This window comes from Sciurus carolinensis, chromosome 14 (genome assembly GCF_902686445.1).
Source record: "Sciurus carolinensis chromosome 14, mSciCar1.2, whole genome shotgun sequence".
Lineage (NCBI taxonomy): Eukaryota > Metazoa > Chordata > Mammalia > Rodentia > Sciuridae > Sciurus > Sciurus carolinensis.
In genome coordinates this window covers 74,139,409-74,161,305 of record NC_062226.1, presented here as the reverse complement: position 1 = coordinate 74,161,305, position 21,897 = coordinate 74,139,409, and positions in this window count along the sequence as shown.

Sequence of the window (21,897 nt, the reverse complement as noted above, 5' to 3'; positions counted from 1 at the left end):
CAGTTGGTGGACAATTTTGATTGTCACCACTGTCCTAGGCAGGGGTTCAGGGAAGGAATTTACAGTGGATGAGGTGGAGGTAAGCTTCTTGGAATTGTTGGGAAAGCGTTGAAGAAGAGTTTTAAAGGGACTTGATGTTGGAAAGAAGCCCTAGTACAAACGGGGTTACACAGGAATGAAGATGGGAGGGGAAATGGAAATCTCATGCTGCATTACTGATGCGAGATGTATTTTCACTAGAAAAGCACCACAGGGACTGGATGACATTGTTGAGGGACTGATGATGTCATCAACTACCAGAACTGGTTATCATGAGTAGGCAAGAGCCTAGCAGGGATAGAATGAGAGAGAATGCACAGACATACCAATTACAGGTCTGTCATCAAGAAAACCCCTACCCCACTTGAAACATCCACAAACAGAAACAAAGAATGCACAGCAGAACACATAGACATAAGTTACAAAAATTGTGCTGCTGGTAATTATCATTTTTGTTTAGAAACTGAACTTAGCTTTAGTAAGAGAAGAATCACAATAGTTGAACAATTGAATCGCAGAATGGAAAGCTTAAAGAGTTCACCCAAGTTGAGAGGTAAAAGTAGTTACAGGTAGGAATGATCTCAAACTATCAGAGGGATTTTGAGTCATTAGGTTGAATCAGACCGTGGTGCTGCCCAGTGGGATTTCTGTAATGAGGTAAATGCTTCATATTTGTACTGCCCAATATTGTAGACACGTGTGGCTACGGAGCATATGAAATGTGACTAGTGCAACAGAGAAAGTGAATTTTAATTTTACTTAATTTTAATTAATTAAAATTTAAATTTAAGTGGCCACATGAGGCTGGTGGTATCAGTATTAAATAGCACAGCTCTGGAGAGTAGGGAATCATTATGAGTTTTAAGCAGGAAATGACAAGATAAAAACAGAATTTTAGGTAGATTAATTTGGCAGCAGTGTTAACAATAGTTTTGTGGGGCATTGGAAGTTCTCTTGAGATTGTACTGGATTTATAAATTGATCTGGGGGAACTGACCTCTTTAAAATAATACTCTCCCAAACATGAACATGATGGTTTGTTCTGTTTAATTAGATTTTTCAGTTTTTAAATATCTCTCAAAAGATACAATGAATCTATAGCCACATAGTTCATAAAGGTAAAAACATGGAAACAACTCAATGTTCATCAGAATGTGATGTGTATGGAAAATTCTATTGTAAGAAAAGTCAAAGAACCGTTGCTATATGTAGCATTATGAATAATATTAAAGAAATGAAGTACGCATAGTATGTCTTCATTCAAAAAATTATATCATTGTAGATCCCCCAAAAATGCTATTAAAAATATACAGAAAAGCAAAGAGATGCTTTACTATAGAAGTCAGGATGATAGTCTTTCCTGCCTCAAGGAATGAGGATGAAACATGAGGAAGTTCTAGGACTTTTGTTAACCTTTTTATTTCTTACTGTGTGTGGTGGTACCAGACAATCACATTACAATATTTATTAAACTTCAAGTATTTATTTTATGTACTTCCCAGAATTTGCATCACAATAAGTAAAGAAAGCGATTAAACAAAATATAAGGCAAAGTAAAAACAAAATTGAAATCATGAAAGTAGAGCAGAGGCCAGGTTGCAAAAGCATTGCCACAAATCCCATTCAAGAGGTAGAGCCAGTTTCCTTCCCCATTCATTGAATCTGGGCTGGATCTGTGGTTGACTTTGTCCATGAGGACATTCGCAAACGTGGTACAAGCAGAGGCTTGAAAAGTACTTGCACATTGGGGCCCTATTTTGCTACTTTGGGAACCCAGCTGCCATCTGAAGAGGCTCAAGCTGGTCTGCTAAATGCTGGAGACACATGGTTTGGTATTGCTCAGCTCAGCCAACCATCAGACTCTTGAGTGAAGCCATCTGGGACCAACCAACTCCAGGTGTCCCACTAGCTGACTGTCCTAGGGAGGGAAGAGGGAGCCAACATTTAAGACAAGAAACTTCCTGGCTAAACACAGCCCAAATGACCAAACCACAAAATCATGAGCTAAAAACAAGTCTTGTGAGCCAGAAAGTTTGGGATTATTTGTTTTCAGTAAAAGCTACTTATAAGTGCAATATTTAGACATTGCCAGTTACCAAAGCAGAGCATCTTAGTACCACCAGTAAGTGATTCTGAATCCAAGTATTTTCACAGTAAAGAGAAAAGTGAAAGCACAATGAAGTGCATAGTTTTACTTTCTGATCAACAATAAAAGGGAAAGGATAACACACTGCCACTGACTAACCTCAAGCATAAATTTATCATATAAGATTTCTTTGAAAGGACATTTGGGTGAAAAAATGGACAGTTCGGTTAGTTTCAATTATGCAAGTCACAAAAAAGTTATCCAAGTCAACCACTTTTGAATTACTCCTCCATTAGGACAAAAAGATACCAGATAAATACTCAGAGACCAATTTGGGAGAGGGACAGAGAAAACATGACCCAGATAATTTTCTTTCTATTGATATATACATCATGAGGATATTACTTGCAAATATCCTAAGTCAGTCTTTTGAAGTAACTGTGTTGTAGACTTGCAGGTAAATCTACAAAGATCCAGTATTTTTTATGGGATGACATTGTTTAATAAACTGAGAGGTATTTCCTTTAGGTACAAGAGTTGAGACAAATTCTTTCAATGAAATATCCTCAATGTCCTGTGCCTACTTTTCTTTATGTTTTTTTCTGTTAGGGAATCTTTCTGTCACAGCATTTTATTTTTACTTGTATGAAAATAAGTTTCGTATCAACTCTCGATCAAATCGACTTGCAGCTATCATTTTAGTGGCACTGCTAGAATACCCCATTAATATCTTAACCTAAATAATAAACTGAAAACAAAAAGACCCCTCAACATACATATCCACTAACCCAACAAGCAACTATTTATGTATTTGTGACATTTCTACATATGGACTGCATTCTTTCTCTTAGTCCTGGTTATTTTGCCTCTGGAAATATATCCAATATTTCAAGTCCCATCTTAAATAACAATACCTCCTTGAAGACGTACCTGCATGTGGTTCTTGCTCTGTTTTGCACAATTAATTGGTTGTGATATTTTCCTTTGCTCGAATTGAGCCATTTTTATTCCACTTTGTTCATCTGAAGTACCCCAAAAGCAAAGATTATGACCTATTGTTTGGGTTCTCCACAACGTTACCACAACGCTTTACTTACATGAAGGAGTTCAATAGATATTTGTTAATTTTGAAGTTTAAAACCCAAACTTACATTTTTCACTCAGACAGAAGGTCAACTTATTCCAGCATAGGTAGGTAGGTAGAAGTGAAATCAACTGGCTAAAATGTTCTAAAGACTGTGGGCAATATGGGTTGCAAACTTTGAAAGACATTCATGCAGGTGGTATTGTTCTCACATGGAATCTCTATGGAGCTTCCGTAAACTGATCTAAGCCAGCCGCCAAAGACTTGATCTTGGGGAAGAACATGAGTTAAGGGGAAAGAAAGAAAATGAGCAAACAATATTTGAAAGTGAGGAAGAAAAAAATAATTTAAAAATGAAGACTGTTTAAAAACTGAGATTCAACCTATATTCCCTAATCTTATAGAGAGAACACAAAACTCAAGGACTGAGGAAAGACACACATGTTAGCATTTGTAGTGCTCTTAAATATTAACAAGTATCCTACCAGTATTCTTTCACTTACAAAATGTTAAGTAACTATGAAATTTGTTGAGTTGAACACTTCATACTTGTGCATTTTATTTATATAAAACATAAGATTTGTTGTGTATGGTTGCTCAGCTAATATTCTTTAACTTGATTTTCTCTAATTTCTATACTTCTATATTTCTAATTTAATTTAACACCTATTTGGACAAAAAAATGCATGTAATTCAAAACAAATGAAGCAAAAAAACTGAGTTTAATGTTTAATATATCTGTGGAAAACAATTTTCAATTATTCAAGAAACAAAAAGGAAAGGAGAAAAGAACACATATGAAGTAGCTATTCCTAAGCAATAGCAACATAATTTTTCATGCTTGTTGACACTAACAACAGTAATATATAAAATACTAAATATCTTTTAGAGATGAACCAGAAAACTCTATTCCACTGGAGCGTATAAAAGAGAATGTTATACGAAGTTAATTGCCTAGTTGCAGAGACAAATACCAATAAATATCTATTTTTAAAATGAATTCAGAAGCTGCTTGCTTTATGTTATAGGGCTGTTTCATTGAATATATTTAGGGATGAGTAAGGTTTAATAACCATACAGATAATTTCATTATTTACAAGAAAACACAGCTCAAATGCTTCACTGTTATTATCCATAAACTTTTTTGTGCTGTACAGCACATCAGTTTTCATTAACATTATTATTCACAATGGTGTCAAAGGTTATTTGTATCTTGCTATGTTGAAAATTATAGGGTTCAAAGAAGTTTGCAACAGATTGGTTATAATTTGTCCTGTTTGACAGTCTCTTATTATCATTACAGAAGTATAATATTGATACTACTTTTAATGGCTATTATCAAAATGCGCAGTATTGATAAGATTCTGAAACGAGGTAAGTTTGTTAAAACAAAAGCAATGGTAATCTCAGAATATCCAATTCTTGATTAATAAAAAGAACCTATCAGTTCCCATAAAATATGACTTGAAAATAGATGCACATATCTTATACAATGCCAACTTGAGATCCTGTTCAGAATTCCTTGTGTCTTATAAATTTTGAAGAATATTATCCTGTGGAAAATTAATATCAGCATATGTCACCTACATGACTCAGGACATAATATGGCAATTAAAAGAGAGATCAAAATATGTGTGTATTCATGTCAGAATTTTTAAAGTAAAAAAATCCACATGTCCAACAGATAGTGGTAATTTTTTGGTCTACTTGTTAAAATTTCTCATATTATTAATTTTAGGTGAGATAAATAAAAATAAAATGAAAGTATTTGACAAATACACCTGGAATCAATGTGATTAACTTTAAAACATTTAAGTTGTAATTTTGGCTTTCATCGAAGCTATCACTATTATAACTTGAAAAATTGCCAGTATTTTAGGTATCTGTGACTTAAGCATTAAGTATGTAACAAACACATTCTAGAATAATCACTAAATTTTTTAACCAGTTATTCTCTTTTTCTCCTTTTAAATTAAGGTTTTTAAATGTTCTTGAATTTGCATTCAATAATCTCAGGGAGAGACAGAGGATTTAGAAGGGAGATCTGGGCAGCCGTGCTTGAATGTTCCCATATATGTTCACTCCCTGCTTCCTAGAAGAGCTTTCCAGTGAGCAGCTTTAAAGGGAAGACTGTAGTATTGTTATGGGGGACCAGAACGAGGGGGCGGGAAACTGAAGCATCTTGGGGGAGTATAAGAGAGGTCTTAAGGAACTGGGGAGACAGTGACTAGCACCAGGCATGGATGGAGAACAGAAGCATTCTGAATATCTGAAGACTGAGTAAGGGAGCTTTTCTGAATCCCAAAAGGGAATATGAAGCCACAATGTAAAAGATCTGTGTGTAGTTTCCTGACATGTTAAAAAACCACAGTACAAGCCCACAAAATTATGGATCCTAAATGCAGAGAAGTTTGGTGTGTTTTCTCTTACACAAGCAGTCCTAGCCTTGCTTTATTTTAAAATCTGAATCCGAGTTCTGGGTTGACAGTCAACACCAGTGTCTTTCTCTCTGGTCAGTAGCAGTGCACATCCAAAATATTAAACTACTTTCTGTTTATACACCTATGAATGTGTCCCATGCACTTTGCACAGTTAAACAGAAAATCTTACCTTCATCTATTTCAAACAATATTTTTTAAAAATTCCAAATTATCCCCTGGTGAATTTCTGAACAACCATTAATCAAATAAAATGGTACCTATAAGGACTCCACAGTGTAAAATGTGGGCATCAGAATGCAGTGTCTGAGAGTCTCCTTTGAAGTCTTTTCCCCCACCCCCACTAATAGATTTAAGATGACTACATTGGAAGAGGCGGGACAGAAAGGTGATGTTGTGACAAAATGAGCTTGGTTGTTTGGAAGCAGCCCTGAAGCAGCAGCTCTGAATTGGGGGCCTTATGAGTTTCTCTATGATGCAGATAGAACTTCATGATATATTTAAATCCTTTTCCGCAAACATTTCCCTGATTTGTTGCCAAGCAGTCACTGAATTTAGTAATCCAGACAGATTACCAGAGGGGGCCTATTTTTAGGGTCCTTCTGTTGCTGTGGCAGTTGCCGCTGATCGGATTATGGCTCTATCCTACCCATGTAAAACGCACTGATGCTTCAAGAGAAACCTGCGCTCCACTCCTGTAATTACAATGTCAGACTCATAGCTGGATATTTCTCTCTGAATTCATTTTGCAGCTCCGCTGTGGCCAATCCATTATTAACTCATGAGATGGTGTGTTGTCTTTTAGTTTTGCTTTGTGGCTATCAAACCAGCGCACCATTGTGTGTATGTGTGTGTTGGGGGGAGGGGGGTGATAGTAAATGTGTGCTGCGGGTCACAGAGGACATACATAATTTCTCTGATTCTGAGGGTAAAAAATAAAAATGTAACGTGGCCATTTCTCTCTTCTCTAAATGACAACAGCTCCATCTAGTGGCGAATCTGATCTCAATCGTTGTACTATGTTTTACTTTACCACCAAAGGAGGAAAAATGGTAGTTAAAAATTTGTCTCTGAATGCACTTTGAGTTTTACCTTTAAAATATAAATATTGCCCTAAAAAGAATAAATATTCCCTTAACTATGTTGGACCCTATCCTGTAGTCTTTGTAAAGAAAAAAAAAAAATGCCATTTAACTCAGAGGAAGTTTATCCTCTACTGTGGCCTGATACCTAGATGCAAAGTTTGTCTTTCAAAATAAGCTTTTTAATTTTTAGTGTTTGCTGTGTTTTTTGTTTTGTTGTGTTTTAATAAGGCATTGAGAAGGAAGTAGTTAGAAACTAATAAAAATAACAAATTGAACTATTTACAGAAGAATTATTTACAAAAGGAATCTTTTTCCTAGTTTAAGAAGTAAATTACCCAATACATTGCTCATTCCCATAAGACAATATTTCATCAATTTCATAGCTTTTACACCCAAGGAAACTATCATTTATTATACACAGATAAGAAAACACATACTTTTCCTTGAAGAAGTGAAGGCTAAAGTAGAATGCTGACTTTTTTCTTCTTCCTAACTTATTTGGAACCTCAATCAAAAAACTCTCGCAGTAGGAAACCAGGAATTGAAGAATGTCTTTTGCAAATGTTCTTGATTTTATTTTTGTTATTTGTTAATGCAAGTGAGATATTATTTTACCTAATGTTCCAACTCATATCCAATTATTTAACTTGTAATAACAAATTTGTTTATGTAGTGTAAATACATACTCATCAGAGAGAACACAGATGACGCTGTTCACTAGCACCAGCAGAGCCACCAGCACTGTGTGGGCTCAGTCTATTGCAGATCCTTGTTCTTGCATTTTGAGTATCTGAAGTTCAGCTTTGTTGGTATGCCATGGAAATCTGGTCTCTTCAAAGGGTCTCCAGAATACCAATTGATCAATACAAAATTGAAAGCATGTATGAAGTCTTTTCTGAGACTGTAATTCTGGAATGTACCGGCCAAAGAACTTGCCATCAGGTCCTTTCAATTCAAATGCTGAATGAAATTGGAGCCTTGACAAACCTTAAATTCAGCGTATGTCAAAGTCCAATGAACTTTTTATCATTTTCTTCCCTCCCTGCTTCTCTTTCTCTTCTTCCTATTCCCTTTTCCTTTCGTTTTTTTTCTCATTTCTTTTCTTTCTTCTTTTTTTCCTTCTTTCTCTCCTTCTCTCTTTTCTTTTTTCCTTCCATCCTCCCTCCAAGTACCCTTCCTTGGCTTTCTTCTCTTAATAATAATAATAACAGAGATAATATCAATTGAAAAAACAAGAGTAACAGCAACAAATAGAAAAACAATAATATTTGTATTTCTTTACCTTACTGAGATTATCTCTTTAATCACTTTAACCTCATTGTTATTACCTATTTATACAAACATATAAACAAGGACATTATATCGAGTAAACTTTTCCACATGTTAATTCAAACAACATTGGGCGCATTCAGGGTGGTGTGGCCATAGACCCACATATTAATTCAGGACATATTTTTGAACACATATTATGAAATCAGCATGTAAGAGGGATCATATCAGATATATATTCTAGTGGAATTTGCATTCTAGAAAGAAATACAGCATGATCGGGTTAACAAAATAATTACGATTCATGAAATAAAAAGTAGTCTCTAATTAGACAGAAAATAGAACTTTTAAATAAGGTAGAAATATGTATTGAATTGTTCATACATAGTCATGTGGTCCTTCATGGTGGGATATATTCTGAGAAATGTGCTGTTAAGTGATTTTGTTGTTGAGTGGGTAGTTGAGTGCCTGCTGACCAAAATGTTGTTGTCTCATGTTTGAGCTCACATGATGAAGCAACCGATGAAATCTGGGGTCCTGCTTATCTGAGCCGGTTTTGACCCCACTTTTTTTAGTTTTCTTGCTTATTATTCTTACACTTTATAGTGTCTCTGGTTACATTACCCTTAGTCTTTTTATATTCTGAAAAGATTATGCTTTCACTTCCTTAAATGAAGTATCACAATCATACTTTATACACCACACCCTCATTGTAGCCAGGCTCCTCGGTGATGTCTTCAGAGCTAATATCTTACCTACTTGTGTAGATGGTCACTCTCATTCATCATGCATCCTTACCTAAATTTTAAGTTATGGGGATTTTCTTACATCTCTCTATACCTAATAATGATGTATGTATGCACACATTTAAAGAAATGTTTATAGATTTTTAAAAACGTATTTTTAGTCACTTTAGACAATTTCAAATATAACCATTTTTCTAAGTTTAAGTAATCTAAAATATTGGAAATATATTTCCTTTGCCAAATTTTAATTCTTTGGTGCTCAAAGTTCACTATCCCCTACTGATATAATACTTATGAAAAAACAGTAAACTTTATAAATGTGGGATATTTTAAACAATGGTGATTAAAGGAAATGGATTGAATCCTGATTGAAAACAACATTTAACCTGAATGATAAAATTTCATTTATTTTCTTGTAGATGAAAGATGGTTGCACACACAAATTTGTCTTTAAAAAAGATGGTCTTTAAAAAAGAGATTCATAGTTTTTAATATGGTCAATGTTTTCACTTATTTTCTGCATGTCTCATGTTTGCAAATTAAATAAAATGTTAAAATGAATATTTTAGTGTCATGCCATACTAAAATTCCTCAATAACTAAAAACAGTATTTCTCATTACACTACTTAGGTTTTATTAAGGACAGTCATGTTGTCTAATGCAAATGTCCATGTTTGTCTTACATTATAGAAAAACCATGAAGACAGTACTACTTAAAAAATATAGATTTTCTGACACCCAAACCGCAGTGTCTATTGTATAATATCTGTTAAATAAATATTTTTGAATGTGTTAATAAGTGAAAATCAGTATTTCTTAGATTGACAAAGCTCTATGGCTTCAGGACAAGGAATATGGATGTTTAGTGTATTCATTCAACAATGTTTATGAAGCCTTTCTGTCTTCTAGTAACTACATTATATTTTGGGGATTTCATTTTTAGAAATAGCACCTGTATTTTAATAGAGAAGACATATTAATAAATTATTGCCAAATAAAAATAGAATTTCAATTATCATAAGCTCTAAGAAGAATTTCAAGAAACTAGAATATAATAACAGTGATTCACTGTTGAGAGCCACTGGTCTAAAGTAATAAGAAGCTAATGAGTTATCAAAGGTCTAAAGCGCTTTTAACAGAGCTCTAAGAATCCACTTACGCTTAAGCAAAGCTTGATATTTAGAGTATGTTTATTCATGCCTGATATTTATATAAAAGCAAAAAGCAAAGCTCAAACTGAACAACTACTCTTAATCAAGCTGTAGCAACTTAAAAGACACTACACTTCCTCATTGCCTGGATAGTATCAGAAACATTCAAGATTCTACTATGAAATAGGCCTTTATATTAGATAGAAGTATTGTGCCAAGGTTAATTTCCTGATTTTGATTATTTTACTATGATTTGGTCAGAAAATGTCCTTGTTTCAGGAAACACCTGCTAAGGTTCGAGTGATAAAAGGAATCATGTTTAAAGATGCTTTCCAAAGGTTCAAAACAAATTTGTGTGTGTGAGAAGAAAGAGAGAGGGGTCAGAAAAGATGGAAAGGAGGTAAAATTCTTAAATTTAATTCAGCATGGTGGTGCACACCTATAATCACAACATTTCAGGAGACTGGGGCAGGAGGATCACAAGTTCAGGACCAGCCTTAGCAACATAGTGAAGTTCTAAGCAACTTAGTCAGACACTGTTTCAAAACAGAAAATAAAAAGAGTTAGGGATGTAGCTCATTGGTAAATCACCCTTGAGTTTGATCCCAATACCAAAAATAATTTAGCAAAAGTTAAAATTAAGGAATCCGAAATAAAGGTAGAAATTTTGTTCTATTCTTAAAACTTTTCTGTATGTCTAAAATTCTTTAAAATTAAAAAAAAATTACAAATACATGTCTGGAAAATATTGCTAGACAATTCCTGGCGCTACAGTTTTCATGTCAAGCCTAAAATTGAAGATTTTCAACAAACAACATGAGTCAATCACTTGATAGGACAAACTAAATAAAAAAGTACTTCCCTTCAACTTTTTAGTTACAAGGTTAATTTTTAATTCACAAAGCGAAAAGTTAAATATCTGTGTGTTATGTTTAGGATCAAGGAGACAAATTTTAAAAGCTGCTTACAAACTTTTAGTTTAAAAAAACTGAACCAAGTGAAGAAATTTTCCTTCCTTCCTTCCTACAATCTCCCTGAAATTACAATAGACATACTCAAGAGTAAACTACTTATGGAAAAAAATATATAGCATCCATAAGTCACATAAATGCTAAATTTCCATAATATAGAAAATCTATAAATTTCTATTGATGTATAAGTGGCATATAGAAGGCAACTCAAAACCTGTGCATAAGAAGGCTGAGAAGAAGATGGCAACAGATTCTTTCCATGGAAAGAGGTCATGAGTCCCAATGTGGCCATGCTCAAAATAGACACACAGAGTTCAGGAAGGGCAGGGTTACCAACAGAGTAATAATTAGTGAAAGGTTAAATACAGAGTGGCCAACCCTCCATATTGGCAGCTGGTTGCAATATACGCCCCAAGTGACGGCACCAGAGGAATGATAATCCATAGTGTCTATTCAGCCATAAAGGAGAAGACCAAGAAACCAGAGTTGTCCAGAGGCCATACTGTTATTAAGCCTTGGCCAACCCTACAACCATACCCTCTAGATTTCTTGTTATGAGCAGGAAATAAATTCTTACTAGTTTAAGTCATGATAACAATAATCAGGTTTTCTTTCATTGGGAGCCAAAAAACATTCCCGAACTGAGCCAACATTTAAATATGTAAATAAAATAATTTGAAAAATTCAAAATAATGATATAATTAACCACAGTTGTAACAGTTGTAAAAGTAGGTAGGACCAGGGAGATTGAGTAGGAAAGATATTAACTTCATCTTTTACAATAGGGATATACTTTCTAAAGTTAATAAACCAAGAAATAGATGTATATATTTCTACTAAGAAATATTGAGTTAAGCTACCTAAAGAAGAGAATTAAATTTTTCAAATGTACTAAGCTGTGGAGCATTGTAATTCCTTGGGCAATTAAAAAAAAAAAATAGACCAAATTAGGAAAAGTGACTTAAGGGGATTAAGTGAATTCCAAATGAGTAATACAAAATGATATATGTTGAAAATATGAGATGAAGGAAGATATCATACAAAATGATATCACATCATTTTGTTAACATCATGTCTATATTTACCTGTACAAATAAAACACACATAAAGAAGTTAATATGATTATTCAATATATTTCCCAGGTGTCTCTTTTGTAAATTTTTGTCCTAAAGAATAGAACAAAGAAAGTAAAATGTTTTCTTTTTCCTTCACACAGAATTTTCACAATGTAAATGTTCACAATGTGAAAAAAAAAAAATACTTAGAATTTAAGGTAGATTTTAATTTTAAAGGTCCCTGGAAAGAGATGCCTGAGTAATTATTGGATTTCATGTGCCTTCAATGAATGCTTTTTTTCCACTTACATTTTTACTTTCAAGGATCTTTTTTAACTTCTCTTGCTGTGTCAGATACACACCCTCAATCAATGCTAATGGTCTCAAGTACTTGAAAATTTCTCATTTGTGTGTGAACTGGCTTTCAACAATCTGTCATAAATCCAAGAGTCTATTGGCATAGCACCAGGAGATAAGAAGCAAGACTTTAAAAGCAAGACTCATTCATCCTAGGTCTGGGATGTTTTCTACTAAATTTTCTGTTTTCATAGTACTAAATTCTAAATGGAGTTATTGGTTCTTATTGATACTTTTGACTGATAAAATCCAAATGAATGCTTCTGCTAGTAAACATTCCTAGTAAATACCCTTTTGTTTTGTTTTGTTTTTTCTCCCCATCCTTAGTAGTAATCACTGATAGTGATTAGAATCCCTGCATTTCTGTTTGCTACCAGTGCAAAGATCCTAACCATCTCTCACAGACTTATTCTCTTCCTCAGCAGGCCTGAAATTCATTTTCAGATAGAAAGGGTAGACATGGAGAATTTTAGTTGGCCACATCATCCAAGGGTTTGAGAGGACACTGGATGTGCAAAGTGGAAGTCGTGGGCTGTGGAAAACCAGAGTTCACACCTTAGATTTGAAGGGCATCAAAATATAATGGAAGATAAAACCAAGCATGCAGATAATGACATGTACCCTCAGTTAGCCAAGTAGACCACCTTGGGTCATAGCAAAAACATTTTAAAAAGTAGTCAAAGGACACAGAACCCATGGGGAAAAAAGAGAGAAAGGAAAGAGAGTCTGGAAAGAACTGGAGGACTAAACTCACGGAAGAAGAAGATGTAAGACAGTTGTTGAATATACCAAAAATAAATAGGGACAAAAAGTGGTCATTTTGATTGATAAGGTCACAGATGGTTTCCAAGTTCATTTCAGCAGTGAGGAGTAATTAGAAGTAAATTAGTGTAAATAAATGGTCACCAAGGTGTACTTTAGGAGCTATGGATGAGAAGGGGGACAAAAACAATGTGTGTGACTTCTAAAAATCTGTGCTCCATTAGTCTTAAACAGTGTAAAACTGAATTATGAACAGCAGATGTTTGCTTTCTAAAGCTTTATTACAAATAAAATAATAAATGTATAAAATCGGTTCCTTAGTTCCTTTTTATTCTGTTTCCTTAGTGTATGTATATATATATATATATATATATATAATATATATTTATTCTGTTTCCTTAGTGTATGTGTATATATATATATATATATATATATATATATATATATATATATATAGTTTTCCCATTGTTGAGAAGTTTTGTTCTTTTATATTCTCTTATAATATTTTTTCATACTTTTCAGTGTGTTCAGTTAATTTGTCCTTGGCTAGACTGTAAATACCATACAGATACAGAACATAATTTTCTAGATTTTTTAACATTTTACTATATGGCTCTTTATAATATATGTGTGGAAGAGAAAGTTCAAAATGTTGCCACTAGATGGTGGAAAAGATCAAAAGTTGGATGAAATCAGGGGCAAAATCTTCCACCGTAGCAGATCATTTTGAAAGAAATTATGAAATTGTACTATGAAAGCTACGTTTCCAAATTCTATAGCAAATACGTATCCGAAAAAAATATGCCAACTCATTATTAGTGTTTAAAAAGTAGATTCTCCTGGGGAAAATCTTGGAAATACTGAAGTCAAAATTTAACAATTAAAAGCTAATAATGGTATTACTGTTTCCATGACAGGTGGACCCTTCACCACTCAGCACGACTTAAGAAGCTTGCCTAAAATGTCACAGTTCAATTCTGCACTTTCTGTCAAAAAACATTAAGTTCCTCCAACAAGTACAAGTAGGGGAATTTCTTCATTTATGATTTTAGCATTCATTTTAGCCCTTTCCTTATTTTTGTGGAACAACTGACTAACATAAAACAATATTAGAATGGTACACAATGATTCTCACATAACACATAAATTAAATGCATTTAAGAGAAGAGTTTATTAAAAAAAAAACAGTTCCTCATTTTTACTTGCATTTTATTGTGGAAGGAATAGAGTATTCTCTGCCACTAAATGTGAGAGTTTTGGTAAGACATTTACATTATTGTCTTTGCATTCTAAACAATGCAAAGACAGTACACATGTGCACTGTGGTCAGAACTCACGTGGACAAATTCACCTCCCAGCAGGAATAGCAGAAATAGGATAACTTAGTGAATTCCTCAGTGGATCAGAATTTCCCCCTCACAGCTTTGTATTGGTGTCATTTTTCATTAACCAGCCCCTGATGATTCACCCATTACCTAATTGAAGTAGGAAATGCTATCCTTAGCTTAGATGATCAGAAGCCATGGCCAGATACTTTATTTTTGTTTTGATTATTTTATGATGGAAAATTCTTGCATCTTTTAAAGAAGATGAGAAAGAAGTAATAAAAATAAAGATTTTGAATACAAATAAACAATAATGGGTACCATTAGTGTCATTTTCCACTGAAAACATCATAACAAAACAGAGAAATAAGAAGAAACAATGGGCAAAATGTACCCACTTTAAACAAAAACTTCATTTAATAAATGGACTTACTATAGAATTTCATTAATAAGAATGCAAATTAATAAGAAGTATAAGTGGTTTTGTTTGATTTATTTTTTTTTGTCTCAGATTTTTTCATAAAACTCACTGAAAACATGAATTATTTGTAAGAATAAGAAAATCTTGGAAAAACTACCATATATGACAAGGTCATAAATGTTCTACAAATCGCAGCTTAGTTTTAGAGCAAATATATACCCCCTTTTTCTTGGACTGTGGTTAATCTGGTCTTTATCCAAAGTTTCCACATGTTAGAAGGAAAAATAACTTTGTGATCTATCTTGTTTAAAATCCACTAATGATAGTCCTTTCAAGAACTGGCAAAGTCTCACCACCCAAGTATACTAGCTATAGACTTTGGCCTCTAATGTTAAGTAATCCCCAGAGGGATAAGAGATGGATAAGGCACCAAAAACAGAAGGACAGGGGATACTCAGCCTCCATCTCCATATTCTTCAATGACTCCCTTCCCCAGTACACTCGCTCCTAAAATTCTTAGACTGAAGCCAGCAATGGAAGAGGTGGAAGAGAAATTGAGAAACCACACTGTTTTTCCTAGACAAATAAAGGAGTATATGAAAGTAAATTGCCAAATCCAATGAAGAGTCACAGCAGATGCTGAAAAGTTAACTTCTCCCCTCCTTAAGCTGAGTGCATGGGTTCTTGAAAAGTAAATCATTTTCAGACAAAATAAAGAAACTACATTCAGGGCTGGCTTCCAAGGCATATGGCCTATGCAGATGTACAGGGCTCCATGATCAAAAGAGCCCAATTTGGGTTATTGATGGGCTCTCACCATCTTAAAATTCTTAAGAATTTATGAATAAGAAACCTCACTGGTTCATTTCACACTGGCCCTACAAGTTAGGTAGCTATGCTTAACTTTATTCTCTTGTCCTTTCAAAATATGTGAGGTCACTACAGAAAAGTCAATAATTTGTATCTCCCTCCCTCCCTCTCTCTTTTTCTCCTTCCTTTAAAAAATACACATAAAAGATGTTTTTCTATAACTGTGAAGATATGTTGTTTGGGTACTTTGATATTTTTCTTCCTTAGAAAGACTTAGGTAGGAAGTTATCTGTGGAGACTAGAAGGAAGACATGCAGATGCTAAAACCAGGATAAAGATATTTAAAATATAAGAACTGAAAATGAAATCAGTACCTTGAAGAAACATCTGTGCTTGTTTTATTCTGGATAAAATAAATAAAATATAAAAGTTAAGGCATCTGAAATTAATAGTTGGTTTGTATTCTGCCAACACAAACTTTCTAGTGGTCACAGTCTCCATGAAAATAGAACCACAATAATTGTTTCCAGTTAGAAGAAGAGCCTAAACATTTATTTCCATATTTCCAGTGGACTGGCCAAAATCAGTATTCTGTCCAGATGAGTTGTTTGATTGGTTGATGACTCAACTTGGGACTAAGCCTGAGTTTCTGTGAACTTCTCTGCTTGGGCCTAAAGAAAAAAAAAGTGTGCAAATTTTAATTTTTTCAGATCACAGTTCTTTATTAAGCTGGAATCACTGCTAATTATATAAAATCTACTTTCCCTAAGCTAAAATCCATGAGGTTCACATGAGCGTATAGTTACGCAAATTAGAAACAAGTGGTTATTCAAAATCATAAGGGAATGTGCTGGCGTCCAGGTCATAAAGGCTAAGGAGAATGAGTCTGACCACTTATTCGAGTTGTTTAAGAAGTTATGGACACACTGGTCCCTTGCATGCAGGAAGTCAAAAAGCTCCTCCATGACCTGCTCTTCTGCCTGTGATGGGAAGACACAGGCTCATCACAGAGCTCTGGCCACTCCCAAGCCTTACATTTCTCCAGTTGCCCACACTGCTACACTGTTATTAGTGGATCTGCCAGTTCTTCTCTTCTGCCTCCTTGGGATTTCCAGGCATAGTCGGCATCTTTCACTGGTCTACCTGTCTCACCTGTGGCAATAGTTTTGTATTCAGCAGGAGCAGTAAGAGTAACACCTCTGTTCTTTTTGATATACAGATGTACTCAAGGCATTTTCATTTCCATTCTTTTCTCCCATATCTAATATTCTGAACTCGAATCCTGCTTCTTTTCATTTTCCTGCTCCTGCATTGAATGCATTGTTTTATATTAATATAGAAAAGAACAGTCTATGAACAAGCTATCCACTACTTAAATGACTGACACTATTTAATAATCTTCAGAGAGATAAGAATATAAAAAATATAACTCATAGTCTAGTTACTACATGTGATAAATCTCACTGCATTTATCTTTGTAGCAACTTGAAACGGTTTAATGTTTCCAATATTATGGGACATATCATAATGAATTATCATATTAAGGGAAGGTTTCTCCATTAGAAATGCATCATGAGACCCTCCTAGTGGTAGTAGCTGCTATGTATTAATATTTATTGAGTATTTTCTTTGTGCTGAATATTGATGATCATGTTCAGTTTCTATCCTGACATTAATATCCTCATTTCACTGATGAGCAAACCCAGGCTCAGAGAGGGTGAGAAACTTGGTTAAGCCCCACTGCCAGTGAGTGGTGGGGCTGGGATTTGAATCAAGCAGCCTAATTCTGAGTTATGGCTGTGAAGACACTGGCCCCCTCTGAGCCCATTTTCAGAGTCAGAAAGTAAACAGAGAGAATAATTTCGAGAAGGAGCATTTTCACATGTCAAAGGCACAAAAGGGATTTGGAAGGTGGGTCCTTTTGGCTATTGAGTCAGCATCTCCAAGCATGTCAGTTGAAACTAAGGAAAAAGAATCATTTCCACATGACTGCTTTTTGGTTTTCTGGATATTAACAGATCTTTTTGTTCCTGTATTTCTGGTTCAGCTATAGCAGGTGCATAAATTCATTATAAGAACTTCTTATATGATGTTGGGGCAGGCCCAAAATAGCTATAGTTAGGCTCCCTTGCTTAGGTTTCTGGTGGGCTGTGTGATGTTTTGCTACATTTTTAACTAAGGCCTTAAATTGGCTATATTATGGTTAGTGTGTAGTCAAGACCAGGAACACTCTGATTCAGCGTACGTGTTTGAGGTCATAAAATATGCTTGTGAGCGTGCTCCCCACTAATGTAATAACCTTGGTAGTGTGACTTCTTTGTTTGGTCTACATATAGAAAGGGCCTAAGAAAAAGACTCAGGGTCTCAGTGGAACTGACTGGGGTTTGAAGTTGTTGCCACCTCTGAATGAAGCATTTCTGCTGAATCTGAACCTAAATCTGTTTTCTGGATCTGAGTCCCTGCACAACATATGATCATTCAATTATTCAAAGTCACTTCAGTTTGGAGCTGAATATTAGCTTAATCCAAATTTAATCACCACAAGGTCTCTACCATCTATATCAGCAAAGGTGTATGAAAAATAAAAATTGATTCAATTATTCTTTTCGGCCTATCATTAGCAATTATGTTAGTATTTGTATTTTTTCACTTTCTCTTAATTGTCATGATATTAGTTGTTCCTCCATTTTTTTCTTATTAAGTGTCAATTGCTTTAACTCCATTGTATATAATCCTTGTAGCAAATCTGAAGGGCAGGTGGGCTCAGCAGTATTTTACTAATGAAAACCAGCAACTTAGAAAAGGCAATTATTACCTTTGGGGACGCTTAACAAATAAGAGGTGGAAGCTTGATTAGAAGTCAGATCTCTTTGGTTCCCAGGTCACTATCCTCTGTATCATAAAAAGATACTGTATCTGCTCCTGTATCATAAAATGTCTTAAAAAATATTCACAAATGTCTTTTCTTTTTCTTCTTCTTGGCTAGTAATGTTTCATGAAGATTGAAAAAAAAATCATGATTATTCTTAAGCCTTGTTCACGGAATACAATCTTCTGAGCTAAGAAGTAATTATGCTGAGGAAATGTTAACATAAAATTACAACTCTGACATGTGCTGTAATACAGAGGTTTAAGTGCTAAAACTGTCTATTGAGGTCCTTGACCTGAAAGTTCTAGAATTAGTGAGTTTAACAAGAGTGAGAGGACATCAGATAATGTGTAGGAGGACAAAGTAGAAAACGTGAGCATTTGAAGAAGTAGAGATTATAGAATGCCCATGTAGGTGAAGTACTAAAAATGCCTGAGAACACACTGCCCCAACAAGATGGGGAGCTGAATGAGAACCAGGTTGTGTCACACCTTATCTGCCTCCATAAAAAGGCTGTCTTTTTCCTAAAAGCAAGTGGAAGTCATCAAAGCAGTGTTCAATCTGTGTGTGTGTGTGTGTGTGGTGGTGGTAGTAGTAATGATGATCAGACTTACTTTTTGATAAGATATCATTTTATACTTACAGTTTTGCAATTGTGGTTATTATTTAATGGAAAGAAACTTGAAGTGTAAAAAAAATCAAAATGTATATTCTGAAGGTAAGGACACAGATCTCCTAAATTTATCCATTAAAAATAGAAATATTTGCCAGGCGCTGTGGCGCACACCTGTAATCCCAGTGGATAGGGATGCTGAGGCAGGAGGATTGAAAGTTCGAGGTCAGTCTCAGCAACTTAGGGAGGCCCAAAGTAACTCAGTGAGACTGTCTTAAAATAAAAAATAAGAAGGGCTGGGGTTGTAACTCAGTGGTAAAGTGCCTCTGGTTTCAATCCCCAAAGCCCACCCCTCCACACACACACAATAAATGACCAAAGTAGCATCTTGAAGTTCAACCTCATTCTTGTTGATCTAAAGGCAATTTACTATGAATTCAATTTTGATGAAAAACATAAAACTAAAGAATGTGTACAAAAATATCTAATTAGAGATAAACAGTAAATGCGTGCCAATGGTTCATTGCCTATGAGAGTAGAGAAAAAAAGGGAGCAAGGTATGGGGACAAGTCAATAAAAATAAATAAATAATATCCTGTAATTGACATGAAGAATAACTGGGAAGATTTTGTAAAATCTCTCCTAAAGACAGTAACTAATACTTTGCTTGATTTTTGCCTTGCTGAATAATCCATAATGAAATGGACAAGAATGTTATATGCCTTAATTTTAAATAAGAATTCCATGAAACTCTTAAAATCTTTGGTTTTCTTTTTCTCATTGTAGAGACATGTCTCAGAGACTGATGACATGGGGGTGGGGGGACACAACTATAGGAATAGTAATGAGTCTTGAAAGAAGTCAATGATTCACATTAGAAAGAACCCTTGTGTTTTTAATCAATCTAAACATAATCCCAGTGTTTATTCGATGACTATGTAAAATAATATATTAGTTCCCTTTGCAATGAAGTCTAGTGTGGTTGAAGTGACTAGGCCACATAGTTACCAGAATCCACTTCAAATTTTTCATTTTTTCCTAATTGAAAAAATACCAACCAACTGAAAACCAAGATTAGAACGTTTTCTAACATTCTGACTGGCGTAGACTCTGAGCATGCGCAATGTACTGACTACTGGGGAGACTCTCTGGATGTAGGAAGGTAAACATCACTAGTTAACCACTGATCTGCCCATTATTTTGTTCACATTGTGCCCAGCATCCAGAATTAGTTGAGGTTGCACAACTTTATTGACAATTTGGACAAGATAATTCTTTGTTGGGGGGTGGGGGCTGTCCTGCAGGCTATAGGACATTCACAGGCATCCTTTGCTTCTACCCATTAATTGCCGGTAACAACATTCCCCATTTATAGTAGCTTCACAGTGTTTCCTGACATCGTCCTGTCTTCTGGGGGCCAAAGTTGGCCCTGATTGAAGGCTTAGACCACTTATTCCATCCTTCTTCCATTCTGATCAGTGATTCTTAAAACACGTCTGCTAGGGTGGGAATGGAAGAAAGTTTTCAGTGGAATGAAAAGAATAAAAGAGGAAATATGCAATTGACTCTGCCTTTCCTTACTTTCCTTTTTTCTCTTTTTTCTTGCTGGACCTCTGGCTGCCACTTTGAAACAATGAGATAATCACCAAAAAGGAAATGCCAAAAGAACAGAGCATTCCTGCTGCCACTCAATCCTGACCTAACGCAGGCAGCAGTCTTTCCCTATATTTGAGGGGGGAGGGCGAGTGGGAATAAAAATCCGATTAATTTCACCTTTATTAGACATCTTTTCTGTTACCTATGAAGGACCACAATTTTTTGATATGTTTCTAGAAACCATCACTGTTCATTCCCTACCAAGTATCAAGAAACAGTGAGATAAAGGAAGAAAGGAGTCAAAAAAAAAAAAAAAAAAAGGTGATTGGAAGAACTGACCTGGGAACTCCAGTGGCAGAGGTATTAACTGAAGTATCACAGGTTATAAAGAACAAAAGTGTGCCATTTTATGGGTATTTGCTTTACTATTTAATAATAAGAGAGTCAAATGAGGATAGATAAAATTAATATATAAGCCCAGAAGCAAGTAGCTTGTGGGTCCATTTTAAACACAGAAGACATAAAGCAAGTGTATCCTGAGAATAAAATGGGATGAAGGATCAATAATTAGTAAAATATATCAAAAGAATAGTTAATAAATTGGATTTCATTAAAATGTTAAACTTTTGTTCCAAAAGGCCATGTTTTGAAAAATATATCAAAATTGACTCTAAAAAGAACACATTTTTAAAAACTTTCTAAAAAAGAAAAAGAAAATGAAAAGAAAGGTACTCACTGAGACAAAATATTACAAACAGAAAATCTGACAAAGGACTATTATCTAGAATATGCAAAGAATTCTCAAAAGTCATTAGTAAAAAATAAGTAAAGATACAAGTAGAAAATAAACAAGGATAGTGACAACAAATTGTAGCAAGGATGTGGAAAAACTGAACCACTGTTTCATTTATGATGGCAAAGTAAAGTGGCATTACCACTCTGGAAAAGTTTGGCAATTTTTTAGGAAAACTCAACTCGCAATTGCCAAAAAACAAATGTCAGGTATTTTTATTGGTGTTTCCATTTCATTTTTATACTGCTCTGTGGAATATTGCAGATGTCATATTATAATGTTAGTGCAATAGAAATCTAGACACCTTCTTAGCAATCTGTACTCATATGAAAAAATGTTAAGGAGTCCATTTTTAAATAGTTTCTTCAATTTAGCACGTAAAATGGATTCATTAAATAATTGTAAATTAGCATTCAGGCTCCTGTCC